Source organism: Dendrobates tinctorius, unplaced genomic scaffold, assembly GCF_039654945.1.
Source record: "Dendrobates tinctorius isolate UK_male_01 unplaced genomic scaffold, ASM3965494v1 ptg000213l, whole genome shotgun sequence".
Classification (NCBI taxonomy): Eukaryota; Metazoa; Chordata; class Amphibia; order Anura; family Dendrobatidae; genus Dendrobates; species Dendrobates tinctorius.
Genome location: NW_027361880.1, coordinates 4,040,878 through 4,063,452, shown reverse-complemented (window position 1 = coordinate 4,063,452; position 22,575 = coordinate 4,040,878). Strand labels below are relative to the sequence as shown.

The window sequence follows — 22,575 nt, the reverse complement described above, 5'->3', positions numbered from 1 at the left end:
TCTGATCAGCTGTCATGTGTCCCCAACAGCAGCGAGTACAATCAGGATCCACCCGAGGCTGTTAACATGTTGAATGTCACTGTTAATCTATGAAAGCGGCATTTAACATGAGTGCGCTGGAAACAAGTCACAAGCCCCGCCCATCAACGCCCCTGTCACATGATCACGGGACGCCGATGGGTTGGTATGACAATCGGGGGTTTACAGGAGATGCAGATCTGCTATGAGAGTCGGCCTGTGGCCGGCATTCATAACAGATGATTATTTCTGCTACACAAGCGATCGGATGATCACAGCTTCAAGTCTCCTAAGGAAACTAATGAAAGAAGTAAAAAGCACAGAAAAAAAATTTATTTAAAAATATTAAACAAATTTAAAAATACCGTATTAGTTAAATTCACCCCCTTTTGCCCATTCTAAGTAAAAAAAAAAAAAATAAAAAAAAATAAAAAATATACATTTGGTATCACAGCATTCAGATACGCCTGATCTATCGAAATATAAAGAGAATGATCTATCGAAATATAAAGAGAATGAATCCGATTGGTAAATGGTGTTGTGATGGTGTGATATGTTATGTGGATGTCATTTTTTGTATATTCCTATTTTTAACAATTCCAGCTATTTTCATAGTGTTTTTCTTATTACATTGTAAGTCTACAGCCTCACTGTATCTGTCTCTTTATGACCCCCTGTAGTGCATTAATCCCTAAGGCCCTTTGTTTTCCTCTGGGAGGCAACTTGTTTGACTACCTCTGGACAAGGAAGGGGGTGGGGGGAAGAACGGCAGCTGGACAAGTCAGTTCCGGTAGAGACAAGATGGTGAAAAGGCTGCATTTCAGACAGAAGGACCCATTTTTATCCTCTGGTGCTAGAGTGTTTTGGAATCTCATTTCCCTGGACATTTTATCCTGATACTGGACTGCATTCTTATTCTGGACTATCTTATCCTTTGTGTGGTGGACTGAATATGGACCTTTTCGTATTTTTGCCTGAATAAAGGTCTTGGAATTGTTCACTCTTCGCTTGCTCTGTTGATTGTGTGATACCAGAGAAGGACCCCGTGACAGGTGTAACGAGACAAAAAAATAAAACGTCAGAATTACTTTTTTTTGCTTGCAGCAATATTGCAATAAAAGGAAATCAAAAGATGGTATCTACCCCAAAATTGTATAGCTAAAAACGTCAGCTAGGCCCTCACCCAGCCCCAGATCCCCAAAAATAGAGAGGCTCTCGTACAATGTCAATTTTTTTTTTTTTTTTTTACAAACTTTGAATTTGCAGGTCAGTTTTAGCATTTAGTGAGCATAGATAAAAAAAAAAACAACTATTGTGGAATTGCAATTTTTTTTCCCAATTTCACTGCACTTGGAATTTTTCTCCCATTTTCCAGTATACTATATGGTAAAACCAATGGTGTCTTTCAAAAGTACAACTCGCCCCGCAAAAAAACAAACTCTCACATAGTCATACTGAAGGAAAAATAAAAATAAAAAGTTATGGGTGTGGGAAAAAGGCAAGCAAAAAGTTAAAACGCAAAAATGGAAAAGCCCAAGGTGGTGAAGGGGTTAAGTGCCCTTTCCCACCTAATTGTTTTCCCTCTATCTTCACCCCTCCTTCTTTGAGAGCTTTGGCTTCATAGAGTCAGAGAAGGTCGGAGACCAAGCAGGTGGGAAGGTGTATATAAATGTTTGGCCACCCCAACGCTGCATGAGCGCCTGTACTTGGATGGAACAGTCATTCTGTGCTGACAGAGGCCTTTTAAAATCACAGTCAACCAAATGTTTGTTTGACAGACACTTTCCAATCCCCCCCATACACATACAGGCTTATTTCAGTAGGGACGGCCAGAGAACTTTGCCAATGGCTTATCTCCCTTAGGAAGGCTATCTGGTAAGAGTCGGCTGGCCCCATCCTAACCCACCAAGGAGCTTCATCTAATGAGTGTGACCTATGGCGGCCCAGGAGTGGAAACAATCCATGAAGACATTGGTGTTTCTAGCAAATTCATAGCGTCTTCATACAGTATTGTGAGGAAAATCACTCCATGGTGTTCTAGAAAACTAATTGAAAATATGTTTCAAGTAGAGAATCCTCGGAACGGTTGCACTATTTACACCGCTGGAGGCATGGTGCTTATTTGTGGACTTACATTACTTTCTATTTTCCTGCAGGTTATTGTTTTTACACTTACGAGAGAACCTGACACCAGATTTCACCCTTCTCACCCTTTCCCATCACACTTTGTGGCTTGAAAATACCTTTTTAACCTTCTACCGCTGCGTGCCTTTGATGTGGAGGACATGCTGCCTATAATGTTCAGCAACGTTTTATGTACATCCGGCGGCCGTCTGAGCTAATAACAGCTCATTGGTGGGAGTCCGACACCTCACCCCCCACCGATCTGATATTGGCGACGGTCAACATTACATTCCCGAAAAAACACTTTAAATTCTCTGCCCTACACAGGCTAAACAGCTGCACAAGCATCGGTCCTTGGCTGTGCCGTAGAGATCTGGAGTGGTGCGTGGAAGATGTAGCGGAAGTCCACATCAATCAAAGGAGGATAAGACGGACGAGATCTATATCAAGAAGCTAAGGTGATTACCTGGACAATCTGGACATGCCAAACTGTGCAGGAGTTTTGTAAACTTCTTTTTCTAAAGTTCTAGGTAAAGACCTACATATATGCTTGGAAGAGTACATCAAGCCAAAATGCATGGCGGGCAAGGCTTAGAAGGGTAAACGCTGACGACAAGGCTCTTTAAAATGCATTTTACACTAGAGAAATAAAATGTAGTTTGTGGATCTTGAGGTAGAGGTTAAAGGGAACATGTCACCCCCAGAAAGACTATTAATCTGCAGATATAGTGGTATTATGCATATATATAGTTTTTAGATCATGTATGGCTGCCTTACTGGAGCAACGGCTACAGGGAGAAAATTAGCTTCTATTCTCCCTGCAGCCGCTTGCTTCCAGTCATGTGGGCAGTGCAGGGAGCAGTTACAGTCACTGTTCAGTAATTAACAGATAGCCTGCTCAGTAGCGTGTGTGTGCCCAGTAGGCTGGCAATCAATGTGCCAGGGAGTGAAGTCAGCGGCGACGTCAGTAGAGTTCATACATAGCGTAAATGCCGCTTTTTATCTGTATGTTTTTTGCAGGTGTCCACACCAAACTACACAAGAACAATAATCTCTAATTGCGTTTTCCTGATTATTTGATTCAGATTTGAAGTAACATTTTTAGGATATGTTAACACACAGGTTTTATTGCCTTTTTTTTCCCCCTATTTTTTTTTTTAAGCAGATTACATGTGTGAATTGTCTGCAGTTTAATAAAGCTAATTTTATTTGTCAAAAAATGCTGCAAAACCTTTCTTAGGGTGTCCTATGGATTAACCCCTTTACTCCCAAGGGTGGTTTGCACGTTAATGACTGGGCCAATTTTTACAATCCTGATCACTGTTTCTTTATGAGGTAATAACTCTGGAACGCTTCCATGGATTCTGGTGATTCTGACATTGTTTTCTCGTGACATATTGTACTTCATGACACGGGAAAAATTTCTTTGCTATGGCTTGCGTTTATTTGTGAAAAAAAATGGAAATTTGGTGAAAATTTTGAAAATTTCGCAATTTTCCAACTTTGAATTTTCATGCCCTTAAAGTGAATCGGTCACCCCTTTTTTCGAATATGAGCTGCCGGCACCGCCATCAGGCGGGGGATATACAGCATTCTGTAATGCTGTAGATAAGCCCCTGATGTAACCTGAAAGATAAGAAAAAAGAGTTAGATTATACTCACCCCGGCGTCCGGTCTGATGGGTGTTGCGGTCCGGCGCCTCCCATCTTGATATGATACCGTCCTCTTCTTTCCTTCCTGTCGTGGTTCCTGCGCAGGCGCACTGCTCTGCCCTGTTGAGGGCAGAGCAGAGTCCTGCAGTGCGCAGGCGCTGGTGCCCCGATAGGAAGGAAAGAAGAGGACGTCACCGTAAGAAGGGAGGCGCCGGACCGCAACACCCATCGGACCAAGACCGGACCGCCTCCCGGCGAGTATAATCTAACTCTTGTTTCTTATCTTTCAGGTTACATCGGGGGCTTATCTACAGCATTACAGAATGCTGTAGATAAGCCATTGATGGCAGTTCCGGCAGCTGATATTCGAAAAAAGGGGTGACCGATTCCCTTTAAATCACAGAGATACGGCACACAAAATACTTAATAAGTAACATTTCCCACATGTTTACTTTACATCAGCACAATTTTGGAACCATGTTTTTTTTTTTTTTTGTTAGGAAGTTATAAGGGTTAGGCTAAGTGTACACGTAGCAGAAAATTTCTGCTGGAAAACCTGACTCCCTTCCCAGAAACTGCGCGTTTTTTTCTGCGCGTTTTCCGCCCGTTTTTACCGCGTTTTCTAAACGCATGGAAATAATCAGAAACGTGGAAAACGCCGCGAAATTAATGAGCATGCTGCGTTTTTTACCGTGATGTGTTTTTTTTCGCGGTAAAAAACGCATCAATGTGCACAAAAAGTGGAAAATGTATAGAAATGAATGGTAAGCTTATTTTTCACGTTTTTCCCGCGGATTTTTTGGCAAATCCGTGGGGAAAAAATGCTGTGTGTGAACACAGCCTTAAACGTTGACCAGCGATTTCTCATTTTTACACCATTTTTTTTTTTAGGGACCACATCACATTTGAAGTGCTCAAAACCACATTCAAGAAGTTTATTAACCCTTCAGGTGCTTCACAGGAATTTTTGGAATGTTTAAAAAGAAAAAAAAATGAACATTTAACTTTTTTTCACAAAAAATTTACTTCAGATCCAATTTTTTTTATTTTTCCAAGGACAAGAGGAGAAATTGGACCCCATAAGTTGTTGTGCAATTTGTCCTGAGTACGCTGATACCTGATATGTGAGGGTAAACCACTGGTTTTTCCACATTTTGAGAGCTATAATTTTTCCATATTTTGGCCTACAGAGTCATGTGAGGTCTTGTTATTTGCGGGACGAGTTGACGTTTTTATGGATACCATTTTTGGGCACATGACATTTTTTGATCGCTTTTTATTCCAATTTTTGTGAGGCAGAATCAACAAAAACCGGCAATTCATGAATTTCTTTTGGGGGGGTGCGTTTACACCGTTCCGCGTGCGATAAAATTGATAAAGCGGTTTTATTCTTCGGGTCAGTACGATTACAGCGATAACTCATTTATATAATTTTTTTATGTTTTGGTGCTTTTACACAATAAAAACTATTTTATATAAAAAAATAATTATTTTTGCATCGCTTTATTCTGAGAGCTATAACTTTATTATTTTTTCGCTGATGACGCTGTATCGCAGCTCGTTTTTTGCGGGACAAGATGACTTTTCAGCGGTACCACGTTTATTTGTATCCGTCTTTTTGTTCGGCGCTATGATGATAAAGCATTGTTTTTTTTATTTTTTTTAAGGTGTTCACTAAAGGGGTTAACTAATGGGACAGTTTTATAGGTCGGGTCGTTACGGACGCGGCTATAATAAATGTGTACTTTTATTGTTTAGGGGTTTTTTAACTCAAATATTTATTGATAGAATAAATATTGATTTTTTAAAATTTTTTTAATATTTTTACAATAATTTTTTTAAATTTTTATTTCATTCTAACTTTTAGGCCGGGGTCACACTAACCGATGCAAAATACAGTCCGTAGTTTACATGCGTAATACGGATGAATGGCCCCTAAATAGTGCTCCGTATGTCATCCGTAAGCAAGGTGTGGTCGCGTATCTTGCGCATGTCAGCATCCGTATGTAATCCGTATGGCATCCGTATGGTGAGATTTTCTCGCCGCCTTGCAAAATGGACATATAATGGAGCCCTATGACAGGGTTTCTAACAGAAACGAAATAATAGATATAGACACATAGAATGCATATATATAGATATATATATATATACACACACACACACAAGTCATTGAGACAAACATATATATATTTATATTTCACAGAGTTCTTCATAGCAGAACAGCCGCTAATTCAATTGCCGGCTTCAATCAAATCCTTCCCCAACCCGACATGAAATGACACATAGTACGTCCACTGTCAGAAACGGGTTAAAAAAAATAACACTTCAAGATTTAACTCACAATCTTCTAGTCATCATGGCGGGGCAAAAAGCGGTAAGCGGCTGCACTGAGAACAAACCTCAATTTTCTTCTCGCACCTGCTCTTCCAGTAAGGCTAAGTTCACACAAGTGTATGAAAATTTTTGAGTTTCATCCAGAAAGCTTGGGACAATTTTATTCTCACTTGTCATCCATATACAATACTTTTTTTTTGTACTCAGCAGCTATTAATGATTTACAGCTTCCTACGGAATTGCAATGTATCTGTAAAAATTGGATGCTATACTGTGGCTCCGTTTGACTTTTGACGCACCCATAGACCTGAATGGGGGAATCTCATCCAGTTTATGGAAGAAGCCTGTGCCAGCTTCCTAGTCACAAATATAAAGCAGCTACAAGGACAAGGTTTCCTGAAGGTAAGGGAATTAAACTCAGATCCTTCGCCTTGTTGATTGGTTCCTATACATGACCGAGCTGCTGAAATACTTTCAAAATATCAAATTCAAGAAAGCAAAAAATATCAACCGTACTAATGAAAAGGGACAAATCCCAGCCTTTGCTCCCCTAGCAACCACCCTTTTCTCTCTGCCCACCCACAGCCCCGTTCTACCAAGGACTACAAAACACGGCTTCTGACAACTGTTTGCTTCCTGCCAGCCTGGCATTTAACACCATGGCCAAACAGAGCTATGGGAGAAGCGGCACAGAATATTAAAGAGGATCACCGGCCTGAATTCACCAGATTAATTGTAGCCAAAATCGAAAAATCTCTAACCCATCAAGATCGACACGGTGGACAGATGGGTAAAAGTGACAAAAAAAAAAAAAAAGCATATGGTACAGGATACATTATCTGAGATCTGATACATAGCCCCGATCCCCAGAACAGAACACTTTTGAGCCACACGAACATGTTTATATCAAAGGCAAGAGTGGTATATGTAACACGTAGGGTTGAACACCGAAAGCAAGAGACCCCTGTGCAAGAATTTGGAATGGGCTTCCCTCTCTTAAAAGGGGATTTTTATTTTAATTATTATACCCTTAGGCTTGTGCTAGGGAAAGATAATAAAATCACAATTACTCATGCTCCTTGGGTCTAGCGGGTTCTCTCCGCTGCTCGGGTCTTTGTTGACAGACTGCAGTGGTGACGTCATGACTACAGAGCAACTTAGCGCTGCAGCCAATCAATGCCTCAGTGGTCATGCCATGATACATGGCACATATAAAAAAAAATTATTATTATTCCGGCACTCCATTTATTGCTGGTCAGAAAGGATTTTATTTCAATTTCATAATCCAAAATATAACGTTTCGGTCTTCAATGACCTTATACAAGTAGAAATTTATTCACAAAATAATTGTGGGGGAATCTCAATAAAGTCACAAAAGGATCCCAAAATAGCGCTAGGGAAATGGGGTAGAAAACCGCCAGTGGATTCATTACATATATTATTTATATTTTTTATATATATTGAAAGGGAGTGGTAACCCTTCTTCCAGGCACCACCTAATCAAGGAGTGACGTGTCATTTTGAATCTATACCATGATACATGGCACAAGCCGCTGAATCCAGTGATTAGCTGTGACGTCACCTCTTCAGCCTCTCAACAATGCCCGTTACAGTAGCGGAAAGTCAGAGCTGGAGAGGATGTGAAATCCTGATGTTATTATTTCTCCTTATTGCCATCCTATGGGCATAGAAAAGTAAAAAATAAAATGGAAAACCCCTTTAAGTAACATGTCATTCAACAAAAATGTTGAATACACAGCAGGAAATCAAAGAGCACATATTAGATTCAGTGCACCTGTCAGACACATTACACAAGCATAGTGCCCGCATCACACAAGTACATAACACGCATTACACCAGCATAGTGCCCGCATCACACAAGTACATAACACGCATTACACCAGCATAGTGCCCGCATCACACAAGTACATAACACGCATTACACCAGAATAGTGCCCGCATCACACAAGAACATAACACGCATTACACCAGCATAGTGCCCGCATCACACAAGTACATAACACGCATTACACAAGCATAGTGCCCGCATCACACAAGTACATAACACGCATTACACCAGCATAGTGCCCGCATCACACAAGTACATAACACGCATTACACAAGCATAGTGCCCGCATCACACAAGTACATAACACGCATTACACCAGCATGGTGCCCGCATCACACAAGTACATAACACGCATTACACCAGCATAGTGCCCGCATCACACAAGTACATAACACACATTACACCAGGATAGTGCCCGCATCACACAAGTACATAACACGCATTACACCAGCATAGTGCCCGCATCACACAAGTACATAACACACATTACACCAGGATAGTGCCCGCATCACACAAGTACATAACACGCATTAGACCAGCATAGTGCCCGCATCACACAACTACATAACACCCGTTACACCAGCATAGTGCCCGCATCACACAAGTACATAACAGCATTACACAAGCATAGTGCCCGCATCACACAAGTACATAACACGCATTACACCAGCATAGTGCCCGCATCACACAAGTACATAACACGCATTACACCAGCATAGTGCCCGCATCACACAAGTACATAACACACATTACACCAGCATAGTGCCCGCATCACACAAGTACATAACAGCATTACACAAGCATAGTGCCCGCATCACACAAGTACATAACACGCATTACACCAGCATAGTGCCCGCATCACACAAGTACATAACACGCATTACACCAGCATAGTGCCCGCATCACACAAGTACATAACACGCATTACACAAGCATAGTGCCCGCATCACACAGGTACATAACACAAGTACACATAAAACATTACACAGCTCACACATGACACATTTAACATATACACCAGAAAAGCACAAACACAGGGACACACACAGCACAAGCTTAACTATCACTGAACAAACCACTTACCACTTCCAGGGCTGATCTTCAATAGGCTCAATTTCAGAGATGGAAAGCTTTGCCTGAAACTCAAGACCTGCCCACTAGTCCTGCTAATCTCTACCCACCAGGGCCACTAGGCTCCACCCCAGTCAACCAAAACTGGAAACTTCCCAGGATCTGGTACTGTGAGAACTGATTGGACAGTGTCAGAGTGTGCACAGACACACCACCAACTAGTGACACCCAGCTGTCAATTTCTCTCTGCACTTCTAGAAGGAATAACAGAGGAATCGCACAATGCAGAGCTATAAGATGATACAGGATTGTTATAAGGAATACAAATACTAAAGCAGACAGGAGAGGAGACAGGAAGGGAGAGCAGACAGGAGAGGAGACAGGAAGGGAGAGCAGAGAGGAAAGCAGACAGGAGAGGAGAGCAGACAGGAGAGGAGACAGGAAGGGAGAGGAGACAGGAGAGGAGACAGGAAGGGAGAGCAGAGAGGAAAGCAGACAGGAGAGGAGAGCAGAGAGGAAAGCAGACAGGAGAGGAGAGCAGAGAGGAAAGCAGACTGGAGAGGAGAGCAGAGAGGAAAGCAGACTGGAGAGGAGAGGAGAGCAGAGAGGAAAGCAGACAGGAGAGGAGAGGAGAGCAGAGAGGAGAGCAGAGAGGAAAGCAGACAGGAGAGGAGAGCAGAGAGGAGAGCAGACAGGAGAGGAGAGCAGAGAGGAAAGCAGACAGGAGAGCAGAGAGGAGAGGAGAGCAGAGAGAAGACAGGAGAGGAGAGCAGACAGAAAAGGAGAGCAGACAGGAGAGGAGAGCAGAGAGGAAAGCAGACAGGAGAGGAGAGCAGAGAGAAGACAGGAGAGGAGAGCAGACATGAGAGGAGAGCAGAGAGGAAAGCAGACAGGAGAGGAGAGCAGACAGGAGAGGAGAGCAGAGAGGAAAGCAGACAGGAGAGGAGAGCAGAGAGAAGACAGAAGGAGAGCAGACAGAAAGGGAGAGCAGACAGGAGAGGAAAACACACAGGAGAGGAGAGCAGACAGGAGAGGAGAGCACACGGGAGAGGAGAGCAGACAGGAGAGGAGAGCAGAGAGGAGAGAAAGGAGAGGAGAGCACACGGGAGAGGAGAGCAGAGAGGAAAGCAGACAGGAGAGGAGAGCAGAGAGGAAAGCAGACAGGAGAGGAGAGCAGAGAGAAGACAGAAGGAGAGCAGACAGAAAGGGAGAGCAGACAGGAGAGGAAAACACACAGGAGAGGAGAGCAGACAGGAGAGGAGAGCAGACAGTACTCTTTAAAGTGTAGCTTCATTTTTTTTAATTTCTGCCTGCCATTTAAATTTTGTGGTTTGCTCCTCAGTTCCTACTTAGCAACAGATCATTATAATCATTAAAAAATGTTTCCGTTTGTTGCTAAAAAGCAAGAGACAAACAACAGATAGAATTTTAGAGCTGCACTTTAAAAACAACTCTCCTCCTTGTTTTTCACATTGGCTGCAGGAAGACTTTTAATCAAATCTTTATGCCATCAATTACGGTATGTATATTTCCCAGCCGAATAAATGATCTCAGTCACATTTGTCGGTCAATGCAATTACATTGTTTTTTTATTAACCAAATGTTTCATGCAAAGTAAAGTCACATTATGAAGGAAATCACGATGCTAAATTATGAAATCCACAGGGCCTCAGGCGTCATCATTGGCTTCTATGGGCTGTAAGCCGTCTTCATGCACAAGTCCACATTGGTAAGCCCTTGTCTGCACTGTATATTCATGTATCTGAGGCTAGTTTCCCACACTGAGAGACCATTATGTTTGTGAGGACCATTTACAATATGCAACTATGCCACTGAATCCTATTTAAAAAAGGAAAAATCCCAATGCTGACGGTGCAGGTTTTGACTATCTGTTGTATACAATTGTATGGGGAAAAGTAGTTGACTGCGCTTCTCAGTACAGGAATGACTGCAGATTGCAAATGTAAACCGATCAGAAATATGTCAAATGTCTATAGACACATGGGTGGATACACTGACGTACATGGTTGTGTATTGAGCACCAACTTTTGTTTTCAATGCTGGTTCATGATGTTATCAACACAGAACTGGATACTAAAAAGCCAGTGCAACCAGTCAATTTCCAGTTTGGCGACCTGATTGGTTGCAATGAGTGTGATGGAGGGGTTGGGGTGAGGGAGACTTTGTCTTACCAGTTTTTCTATGCAAGAATATGCAAATGGCCTCTTCAGAGGACTTGAATTCTAGTGCCACTGGTAGGAATCAGCAATCCTAAAATTCAATATAAACCCTTCAACAAACCTTGTAAAGTGACTTAGAAAAAAGACAAACCAGAATCTCAATTTGCAGATACGGTGTTTCGGGGCGATTGCTCCTCGTCAGTGCAAAGGGTGAGATCTGATTTGGCTAGGTGAGAGGCTCTGGATTGGGGTCTAAGGCGTAAGGTAATAAGGAGAAGTGTTAATAACCCTTAAGTCTCCATGCAAGAATAAAAGTGTAAAGATAGAAAATTGTGCTGAATGGACTACTCCCTTTGTCAACACACATTTTGCAGAGGGAAACAATTCTAGCGCTGTGAAAAAAAAAATACAAAAAGAACAAGCTAGTAGAAGCTGGGTGATGTGAGCTCCTTATCTGTAAATCAGTAGATGTAACACACCTTAAAGAAGAACCAGTTGTCGATCAGTCCTGCGTTCCTCACTTCTGCACAGCCCTTCCCCACAGCTTCTGGCATAATGAAATCCATAAACAACCGGGCAATGATATCGTTCTCTCTCTCCGTGCTCTGCTCTAGTCACATATGACTTATCATACGAGCTCCCCTTTAAATAATGGTATGTCCCAGGCAGCAGAGTTATGGCAAAGCTCCCAGGAGTTACGCAGCTTCTGCCCTTCAAATCTTGAAGGTCACAAGATCAAACCCGTGGCAGACAGACAAGCACAGGCTGGTAGAGCGTATACACACTGGTATATATCGCTAGGCGTAAGTGCACACCTATCGGCACGTGCGGCAATCTCATCCAATACACAGGCACGATACGCCCAGATCTCACCATCGCCAGGATTCTGCTCGCAGCTTACATTTTTACTATGCAGCTTGAATGTTAATTAAAGGCAATCTGTTCATATGACGTGATTCACCGAGCTGGTCAGAAACGCTAATTATATTACCAACGCCAATCGATTAACGCTTCTAAAAATCCACATCTGGGAAAAATGCCGGAAAATATTCCAGATATTGACATATGTCACCGATCGGAGCTCCTGGGTAGTCGTTACGGTGAATGTACACATAACAGTTCTCCTGACAATGGCAATCAACATGATCTGGAAAAGGGTTTGCGTTTACCCATAACAATTCTTCATACATTAGATACACGGAAATGAGGGTAAAGCCAAGTGCACACGTTGAGGATTTGGTCAGTATTTGTAAATCACAACAGGAGTGGGACAATCAGAGGAAAGGTAGAATAGAAACACGTCACCACTTCTGGATTATCACCCACTCCTGGTTTTGGCTTACAGATACTGAAATACTGACCAAATACTGAGAGTGTGAACGTGGTGTAAGACACACATACTGGTAGTGGTGTAGCAAAAAATGGCATTGAATCACCTGGCCGATACACATGGTGTAACTCAGGATATGGCTACAATCAGCAGATTTGCTGTTGCATGTATATGGGACCATATTGTTTGCGTCTTTCTCATATACCCGTCTGTACACGTTCATGCCCATGCTGTAGAATACGTGTAGAGAACGGACGACAGTGACAGAAACTCATGCAAGGAATACACCATCAACATAATTCAGCTATTTATCTGTGCCACTTTTTAGGCAGAGCAAAAATACAATATGAAGAGGACTTAATGCAACCCATGTTCTTGCTGCCAAACCAATCCTACTGAGATGAGAGGGAACTGATTTTCCATCAAAGAAATATCTGCAACAAATCAGTCACGTGTGAATCTATCTTAAAAGGCAATCTGTCAGTAGGATTGGCCCTCCTAAGCCGTCTATATGAGCATGTAGGACATAGGAAGCTGAAGAAAATGATGCCTTGATATCTGTGATCTGATGTCTTTTTCCAGTGATATTCATGTTTCCAAAATATGTAACGGAGCTGTTAAGATCTATGGGCGGGAGATAGTTACAGTGTTTCAGAGAAAATATAGCTAGATCATGTGCCATAGACAGAGATGGGACTAGTCGGCGCTGCTCCTAGTGCGCTGCTGGTGATTGACAGGTCTCTCCCATAGTTTATTCATGACGCTCATAAAGCTGGCTGGGGCGGTGCCTTATCTATCTCAAACTATGATCCCCTGCCAGATTTTCTAACTGTATTTTCTTTGAAACACTGGAATTTTTCAGAGTAAATTATACTTGGCTCAATCATGCAGTGAGACGGATTCCTGACGCTTGTAGATTGGGCAGCATGAATCAGCTAAAAGATACCCTATATAGATACGTCTATCCTAGAAGGTCTTCATCATTCAGCCTTGGTCCAAGGTACAGCAGCTCCACTTTTGGCCCGATGCCCGGCACTGGTTCTTTAAAATAGTTAAAGGGAATCTGTCACCCTATTTTTCGCCTATCAGCTGCCGGCACCGACATCAGGGGCTTATCTACAGCATTCTGTAATGCTGTAGATAAGCCAATGTAACCTGAAAGATAAGAAAAAGGAGTTATACTTACCAGGGGGGGGCGTTCCGGTCTTGGTCTGATGGGTGTTGCGGTCCGGCGCCTCCCTTTTTCTAACAATGACGCCTTCTTCTTTGCTGCCTGTCGTGGCTCCGGCGCAGGTGTACTGTCCTGTCGAGGGCAGAGCAGAATAATGCAGTGCGCAGGCGCCGGACCTTTTTTTGGCCAGCATAAATGATCTAACCACCCAACGTCAGGCGTCTTGTTCATCGGGCACTTATCGGCATTTTTACACTGATGTACAATTTAGAAAGAGCATCACTACGATCACCAGTTCACCGAATATCTACGGGTGTAAACCAGCATAAGGCTAAAAGCTGAAGATCGGGGCCCCTTTCAAAAAAAAGTGTACTAGTTACCGTAAGTTCTTTATAATCTTACAGAAATTGTTTGCAAGTGGACAACCACATCATGCCACCGATATGTGAATTATGTGCAAATGTTCAACACTTACAAATCATTAAGTAAAATTTTACAGTCAGTCCTGTGTGACATTAGTCTAACTTTATTAGTGTACGTTTCCAACTCATAAATCTGGAGCTGTACAACGTGTAGCCATAATACAATATTTCTGGGGTACACTGGGAGGCGAGAACATACAGTGGTCTGAAGAATGTTCTAAGAAGTGAGGTTCTCACACAACTGGAAAAATCTGACATCTACATACAGATGGGGCAAAGTCTGCTGCAATTATGGCAATTTGCTACCTGAATGAAGTTTAACAGGTCTGATCATAGTACGTGACTATTCCAACCAGTTCTAGTCCAAGCCAGAATATATGTGAACCTAAACTTAGTCAGGTATTCTGAAATGACAAGAAATGTGCACTTATGGTGTGTCGTCAACAAGAAAAAGGTACAAGTAAACCATTAAGAAATGTTCTTTAAAAAAGCAATGTGAATTCTCTTCAGAGACATCATTTACCAGTGACATCAAGGTACAGAAGAATATTTCACTACAACCTCAATTCCAAAAAAGTCATAAGGTGCAGCGACACCTGAAACGCATAGATGCCATCGCTGACATGAAGATTTTATCCTTAATCCTCTGTACTATATTCACTTGAATAAAAAAACACTGTTTGCCTGTGAGCTGGATCCTTCATTCATCAAAGATCTATCATGCAAGGACGAATCGATATATCAACACAATCCCGAATCGCTGCTGTCTTCTCTGGACCGAAGCTCATTTATAATGGACTGAGGCAAAATGGAAAACTGTTCAGACGAATCAAAATGTAAATCCTTTATGGAAACCATAGATACGAGTCCTGCGGACTTAAGAGGAGAGGGACCGTCCAGCTTGTTATCAGCGCACAGTTCAAAAGACTCCATCTCTGATGGTATGGGGGTGGGTAAATGCCTATGGCATGGGCAGCTTCCATATTTCATCAAGACATATACTGCATCCATTACAACGTCATGACTTCACAGGACAAGAGTTCAGGGTGAACTGACCGCTCGAAGTCCAGACCTTTCACCAACAGAAAACATTTGGCAAATTATGAAACGAAAAATCCAGCAAAAAAACAGGACTGTTAAGTAGCTAGAATCCTACATCAGACAAGAATGGGACCACATTACTCTCCCAAAACTCCAGCAATTGGTCTCCTCACTTCCCAGATATTTAGACTTTTGGAAACATATAGACATGGCCTTGTCCCAACGTTTTGAGATGTGTTACAGCCATCAATTTCTAAATGAGGTCATTTTTTCAAATGAAATGGAAAAGGTCTTTCACCTTCTGATCTCTGTTCTATATGGTGCATGCAATATGGATATCAGATGATTCTAGAGCAACGCATTCTTGTTTTCTTTACATTTTACACAGCATCTCAGCTTTTTTTTGAAGTTGAAGTTGTAGAATAAAACTCCCTCTCATTGGACTATTTTGACATTAATGAAAGTACCAATTCCTAGGGCATTAAAAAACATCAAAATAATTCCTAGTTTTAACTGGTTCCTATGCCATGACTGCTGGAATGTGAACATTTCTAAAGTATTTGGCATTACGACATGTTTGGAACTCACCCACCTGATGTCCCCTAAATCTATTGGAAATTTAATGGAGGGACACTGCGCATGTGCAACTTCTGCTCCATTGAAATGGAGGATATAGGACTTTTGATCTTGTGCTTTGGGACTGGCCCACCAATGGCACCCCCCAGGGATCAAACACTAATCACCTGTTCTGCACACAAGTAAAAACTGTGGTACTTTTCTGGAATGATTTCTTTCATACAGTATGTTTATAGGGAACTTCTGAGGACCAAAAAGCTTTCCACTTCCCTACGATTTACAGCCATAATTCAGCAATACACTCATGCCCTTGATGTACCATCTTGTTATTCCTATACACAGAAAGAAATACTGGTATTGCCTTCCCTCATGTATATGGATTATCTTTGACCCCCTGACCCAGTGCTTCCTTCCCCAATACCTTGTGGAATGTAAGCCTGCGAGGACTTCCTTCATGGTCGCTACTCATGCCACCCCTTGGCATGACTTCAGCGACCGCATCATGTGCATCGCATGCAGCCTCTTTCCTCTATAGGCCAGCAGTGAAGAAGATGCAACCAGGAAGAGGTCACCTGGCATCACTGCGCCTACCAAGGTGTATCCAGCGCAACGTACAGCGGAGCGTAACGACTATGAAACAATACTCTTCTAGGAAAGCAACGTCTCATCGGACTAGTCATTATTTACTTTAAAGTACCATCAATTCCACCATTCTACACATGTGAAGAAGGTATACACACTTATCTAAAATACAAGTACAATAAACGTACAATAAACATAAAATAACACTGTCTAGTACAGATTGGGAGATGACCCTGTGCTCAAGGGCTTACAATCCGCGACACGTTGGGCAAGGAGACAATAGGTGAGAGGTCAAAGATAATTTGGTTACAGAGTGAGGGCAATAAAAGTGTTTACTGCAGAGATAGGACTAACAAAATGGGACATCAAGAGCATGAGTGTATTGCTGATTTAATACTCTAAATCATTAGGAGGGGCAGCTTGAGAAGCTCGAGGGACCTGCAGGTTCCCTTTAATTCTCCATCAGAAAATCTTAACAGGTTAGTTTTATCCTTATTTTACATACATATAGGTGCATAGGTGATGTATGAAGCCCCTTTTGGATTAGGTACCGGCACCTAGTAAGAGCGTGTGCAGCGGTTTATAGTAAAACCATTTGTCCTCCACTGGGACATATTTTGCATTGGAATTAGTACTGCCCATCCACAATACAATTAACTGCTTACGATTAATTTAAGGGAACCTGACAGCTGGATACATGCTTCTGATCAACAGGCAGCAAGTACATCGCACCGGCTGTAGGATCTCAGCCATATATGTTTAGCTCTGAAATGCTGCGGCATTACAGAGCAAAAGCATAGTTTACTGGCCACAGGAAGACTAGTCGAACAGGTGGGTCCCTGGCAGTCTCCCCCCCCCCACTGCCAGTGACAGACGGGGCTTTCCCTATACACGTGCACAGAGAGAAACTTGTCACTACAGGGTACCGGGGGGGGGGGGGGGGGGGGGGAAGCCACCGAGGACCCACTTGTCCGACTAGTCTTCCATGGGACTGGCTCCCCAGTGGCGATTAAACTATGTTTCACTAAGAAACTCTTCCCATTGTTAATCCTGTGCATTCAGTACATCGGAATGAATATATATATATATATATATCTCTAAAACACTAGGTCATATGAGTGTGCATTATGCCGTACATGCAATTTCAGCTTCATGCCTCCTAAAAAGTTCAGACCACCACCACCTGCTGAGGCTTGGTTCACACATGGCACTTGAACAAAAAAATAATTAAAAATCCACTGTAAATACATATATAATAGAAAATCTTACTCTTGTTAGATGTTATTGTATTTGTAAGCATAGAGTAAGTTATTTAACTTGGTAATTTGGACAACATACACAATTTGTTTTCTAGCCAGTAAAACAACTCTATAATAATAATTCATATATGTGTACAGATTTTAATAAAAATGTATTTTTTGATTTTTAGTAAATCTTTTTAGTCTGGATGCACATTGGGCACGTATAGCTACAGAGGGTGTATGGCTTGGCTCCTACTAAGCATCCAGCTAATGAATAAAGAATGATTAACACTGCATTCCAGAACCTAGACCCCCTGTGTTCAGCTTTCCTCACAATGTCAGAAGGGGGGCTTCTAAACTAAGCCCATGACCCTATAGAAGCCTTATGACAGGAGGGTAGAGAAGGCCCTAGATTCCTTGTGTCACCCTGCTTCTGTCTCTGTGGATACGCAGCAGAGGTTGCGGTCAGGCTTGTTTGTCACCCGTGTTATTGTATTTTTTGGTGTTAACTGAGATTTGACCCAACAGAGAAGACGTCTTCCTAGTTGTATCTCATCCCGGTTTCAGGAAGAAAAAAGAAGCTGTTAATTTTGTTCACAGGATATGTAACTGCACCCAAGGACGATCTCCAGCAATGTATCACTGCTCACACTTTCCACCTATCTATATGTACAGCCAATCACGCCGGAGCCGATAGGCTGCATATTACTAGGAAGGGTGACCATGTGCTATTCTGTACTATGGACAGTTGCAGCCCCTCAGTACCCCACTCACACACATAGAAGAAAGCCCCTAATTACCAAAGTCACCCCCCATTACCCCACTATGCACCACACGAAGAAGCCCTCAACACCCCATCATACAAGGGAGCCCCACCATTAGCCCTTCATACAAATGAGCCCCGATTGCCCCACCATACACAGGAAACCCCCATTACCACAACATACAAGGGAACCCCGATTACCCCACCATTCACCACACATGGAAGCACACAATACACCCCACCATACAAGGGAACACCCCCATTACCCCACCATACAATGGAGCCCCCATACAAGGAAACCTCACCATTAGCCCTTCATACGAAGAAGCCCCACATTACTCCACAATACAGTACACGATGAAACCCCCCCCATGACCCCACCATACACCACGCAAGGGAGCCCCCCACAACCCCACCATACACCACACGAGGGAACCCCCCATGACCACACCATACACCACAGCAGGAAGCTCCCCCATGACCCCACCAAACACCACACGAGGGACCCCCCCATGACCCCACCATACACCACACGAGTGAGCCCCCCATGACCCCACCATACACCACGTGAGGGAGCCCCCCCATGACCACACCATACACCACACGAGCGAACCCCCCATGACCACACCATACACCACAGGAGGGAGCCCCCCATGTCCCCACCATACACAGGAAACCCCCATTACCACAACATACAAGGGAACCCCGATTACCCCACCATCCACCACACATGGAAGCACACAATACAAGGGAACACCCCCATTACCCCACCATACAATGGAGCCCCCATACAAGGAAACCTCACCATTAGCCCTTCATACGAAGAAGCCCCACATTACTCCACAATACACTACACGATGAAACCCCCCCCATGACCCCACCATACACCACGCAAGGGAGCCCCCCACAACCCCACCATACACCACACGAGGGAAACCCCCATGACCACACCATACACCACAGCAGGAAGCTCCCCCATGACCCCACCAAACACCACACGAGGGACCCCCCATGACCCCACCATACACCACACGAGGGAGCCCCCCATGACCCCACCATACACCACGTGAGGGAGCCCCCCATGACCACACCATACACCACACGAGCGAACCCCCCATGACCACACCATACACCACAGGAGGGAGCCCCCCATGTCCCCACCATACACAGGAAACCCCCATTACCACAACATACAAGGGAACCCCGATTACCCCACCATCCACCACACATGGAAGCACACAATACACCCCACCATACAATGGAACACCCCCATTATCCCACCACACAAGGGAGCCCCCATACAAGGAAACCCCACCATTAGTCCTTCATACGAAGAAGCCCCACATTACTCCACAATACACTACACGATGAAACCCCCCCCATGACCCCACCATACACCACGCAAGGGAGCCCCCCATGACCACACCATACACCACACGAGGGAACCCCCCCATGACCACACCATACACCACAGCAGGAAGCTCCCCCATGACCCCACCAAACACCACACGAGGGAGCCCCCCCATGACCCCACCATACACCACACGAGGGAGACCCCACAACCCCACCATACACCACACTTGGGAGCCCCCATACAAGGAAACCCCACCATTAGTCCTTCATACGAAGAAGCCCCACATTACTCCACAATACACTACACGATGAAACCCCCCCCATGACCCCACCATACACCACGCAAGGGAGCCCCCCATGACCACACCATACACCACACGAGGGAACCCCCCATGACCACACCATACACCACACGAGGGAGCCCCCCCACAACCCCACCATACACCACACGAGGGAGCCCCCCCACAACCCCACCATACACCACACGAGGGAGACCCCCACAACCCCACCATACACCACACGAGGGAGACCCCACCATACACCACACGAGGGAGCCCCCCATACAAGGAAACCCCACCATTAGTCCATCATACGAAGAAGCCCCACATTACTCCACAATACACTACACGATGAAACCCCCCCATGACCCCACCATACACCACGCAAGGGAGCCCACCACAACCCCACCATACACCACGCAAGGGAGCCCCCCATGACCACACCATACACCACACGAGGGAGCCCCCCATGACCCCACCAAACACCACACGAGGGAGCCCCCCACAACCCCACCATACACCACACGAGGGAGACCCCACAACCCCACCATACACCACACGAGGGAGCCCCCCCATGATCACACCATACACCACACGAGGGAGCCCCCCACAACCCCACCATACACATGAGGGAGCCCCCCACAACCCCACCATACACCACACAAGGGAGCCCCCCACAACCCCACCATACACCACACGAGGGAGCCCCCCACAACCCCACCATACACCACACGAGGGAGCCCCCCACAACCCCACCATACACCACACGAGGGAGACCCCACAACCCCACCATACACCACACGAGGGAGCCCCCCCATGACCACACCATACACCACACGAGGGAGCCCCCCACAACCCCACCATACACATGAGGGAGCCCCCCACAACCCCACCATACACCACACAAGGGAGCCCCCCACAACCCCACCATACACCACACGAGGGAGCCCCCCCACAACCCCACCATACACCACACGAGGGAGCCCCCCCACAACCCCACCATACACCACACGAGGGAGCCCCCCACAACCCCACCATACACCACACGAGGGAGCCCCCCCACAACCCCACCATACACCACACGAGGGAGACCCCACAACCCCACCATACACCACACGAGGGAGCCCCCCACAACCCCACCATACACCACACGAGGGAACCCCCCATGACCACACGAGGGAACCCCCCATGACCACACCATACACCACACGAGGGAACCCCCCATGACCCCACCATACACCACACGAGGGAGACCCCACAACCCCACCATACACCACACGAGGGAGCCCCCCCCATGACCACACCATACACCACAGGAGGGAGACCCCTATGACCCCACCATACACCACACTAGGGAGCCCCCCATGACGCCACCATACACCACGAGGAAGCACCAATACACCCCGTCCCCACCATACACAGGAGCCCCCTACTACCCAACCATACACCGCACGAGAGAGCCCCGCCATTACCCTACTACAGCCAAGGAAGCCCCTCCCATTACCACACACAAAGCCCCACCACACCCGAGAGCCCTCCTGCCAGGTGACAGCACGCAGAGGTCGCTCTGTTGTTGGTACACGTGTGCACAATGCACGGTGGGCGTTACGAGAACTGTCAGGCTGTTTATGGGTGTGACTACCGCCATGTGGGCGTGGTTACCCGGGGACTGACAGTAACAGGGGTGGGCGTGGCTTTTTGCTTCTAGAGATGTTTATGTCACTTTGTGGCACAGTATAGTGTCTCAGTGATGCGCCTTCTGCATGCTGGGAGTTGTAGTACCACAGCTGCTCGTGTACATGTATGCACAAGGTAGTATGTGCTGTTAATGCAGAGCTAAGCCCCCCGTGCGCACACAACGCGCTGCTGACATGAAGTACAAGGACACAGGACGTGCACATGATAATACACTGGGCCATCTGTCACACGCTACCAGCACCATGACAGCACCGCGGGCTGCACACATTCCGACACACACCATATGCAGGCACGACAAGGACGGCACAGGAGGCCGGTGTGTCACCTCACACATCAGCCGGGGACACTCACTGTGATCGGGGCTCCGGCCTCTCTGTCAGCCGTCTCTGGGGTCCTCACTGTACAGCTGTCTGCGAGATCTGAGAGACACCCAGACAAAGGCTCATAGACACTCCCAGGGAAAGAGACAGCAATGGGAGGGGCTGAGGGGAGGACCGCGCAGAGACTGCTGAGAGAGGGACACGGGGCGGGGTGACTGCAGACCACCGAGACATGAGAGACTGCTGAGAGAGAGACCACCGAGACATGGGAGACTGCTGAGAGAGACCACCGAGACATAGGAGACTGCTGAGAGAGGGACACACGGGGCGGGGTGACTGCAGACCACCGAGACATGGGAGACTGCTGAGAGAGAGACCACCGAGACATGGGAGACTGCTGAGAGAGAGACCACCGAGACATGGGAGACTGCTGAGAGAGAGACCACCGAGACATGGGAGACTGCTGAGAGAGAGACCACCGAGACATAGGAGACTGCCGAGAGAGGGACACACGGGGCGGGGTGACTGCAGACCACCGAGACATGGGAGACTGCTGAGAGAGAGACCAC

At 45.4% G+C, this 22,575-nt stretch overlaps 1 protein-coding gene across 3 annotated transcripts in view; it reads right to left on the bottom strand.

The window, feature by feature from the left end:
- The window catches only part of NDRG2 (NDRG family member 2), a 47,624-nt gene extending 25,474 nt beyond the window's left edge, over positions 1–22,150 (bottom strand). The window contains exon 1 of one of the 3 annotated variants that reach the window (XM_073554764.1): positions 22,038–22,150. The gene's annotated coding sequence lies outside the window, so the exon portion shown is untranslated. Of the gene's footprint in view, positions 1–11,710; positions 11,967–22,037 lie in introns of those variants that run through there. The other 2 variants (XM_073554762.1, XM_073554763.1) reach the window with 2 other exon arrangements.
- Between the last annotated feature and the right edge of the window lie 425 nt (positions 22,151–22,575).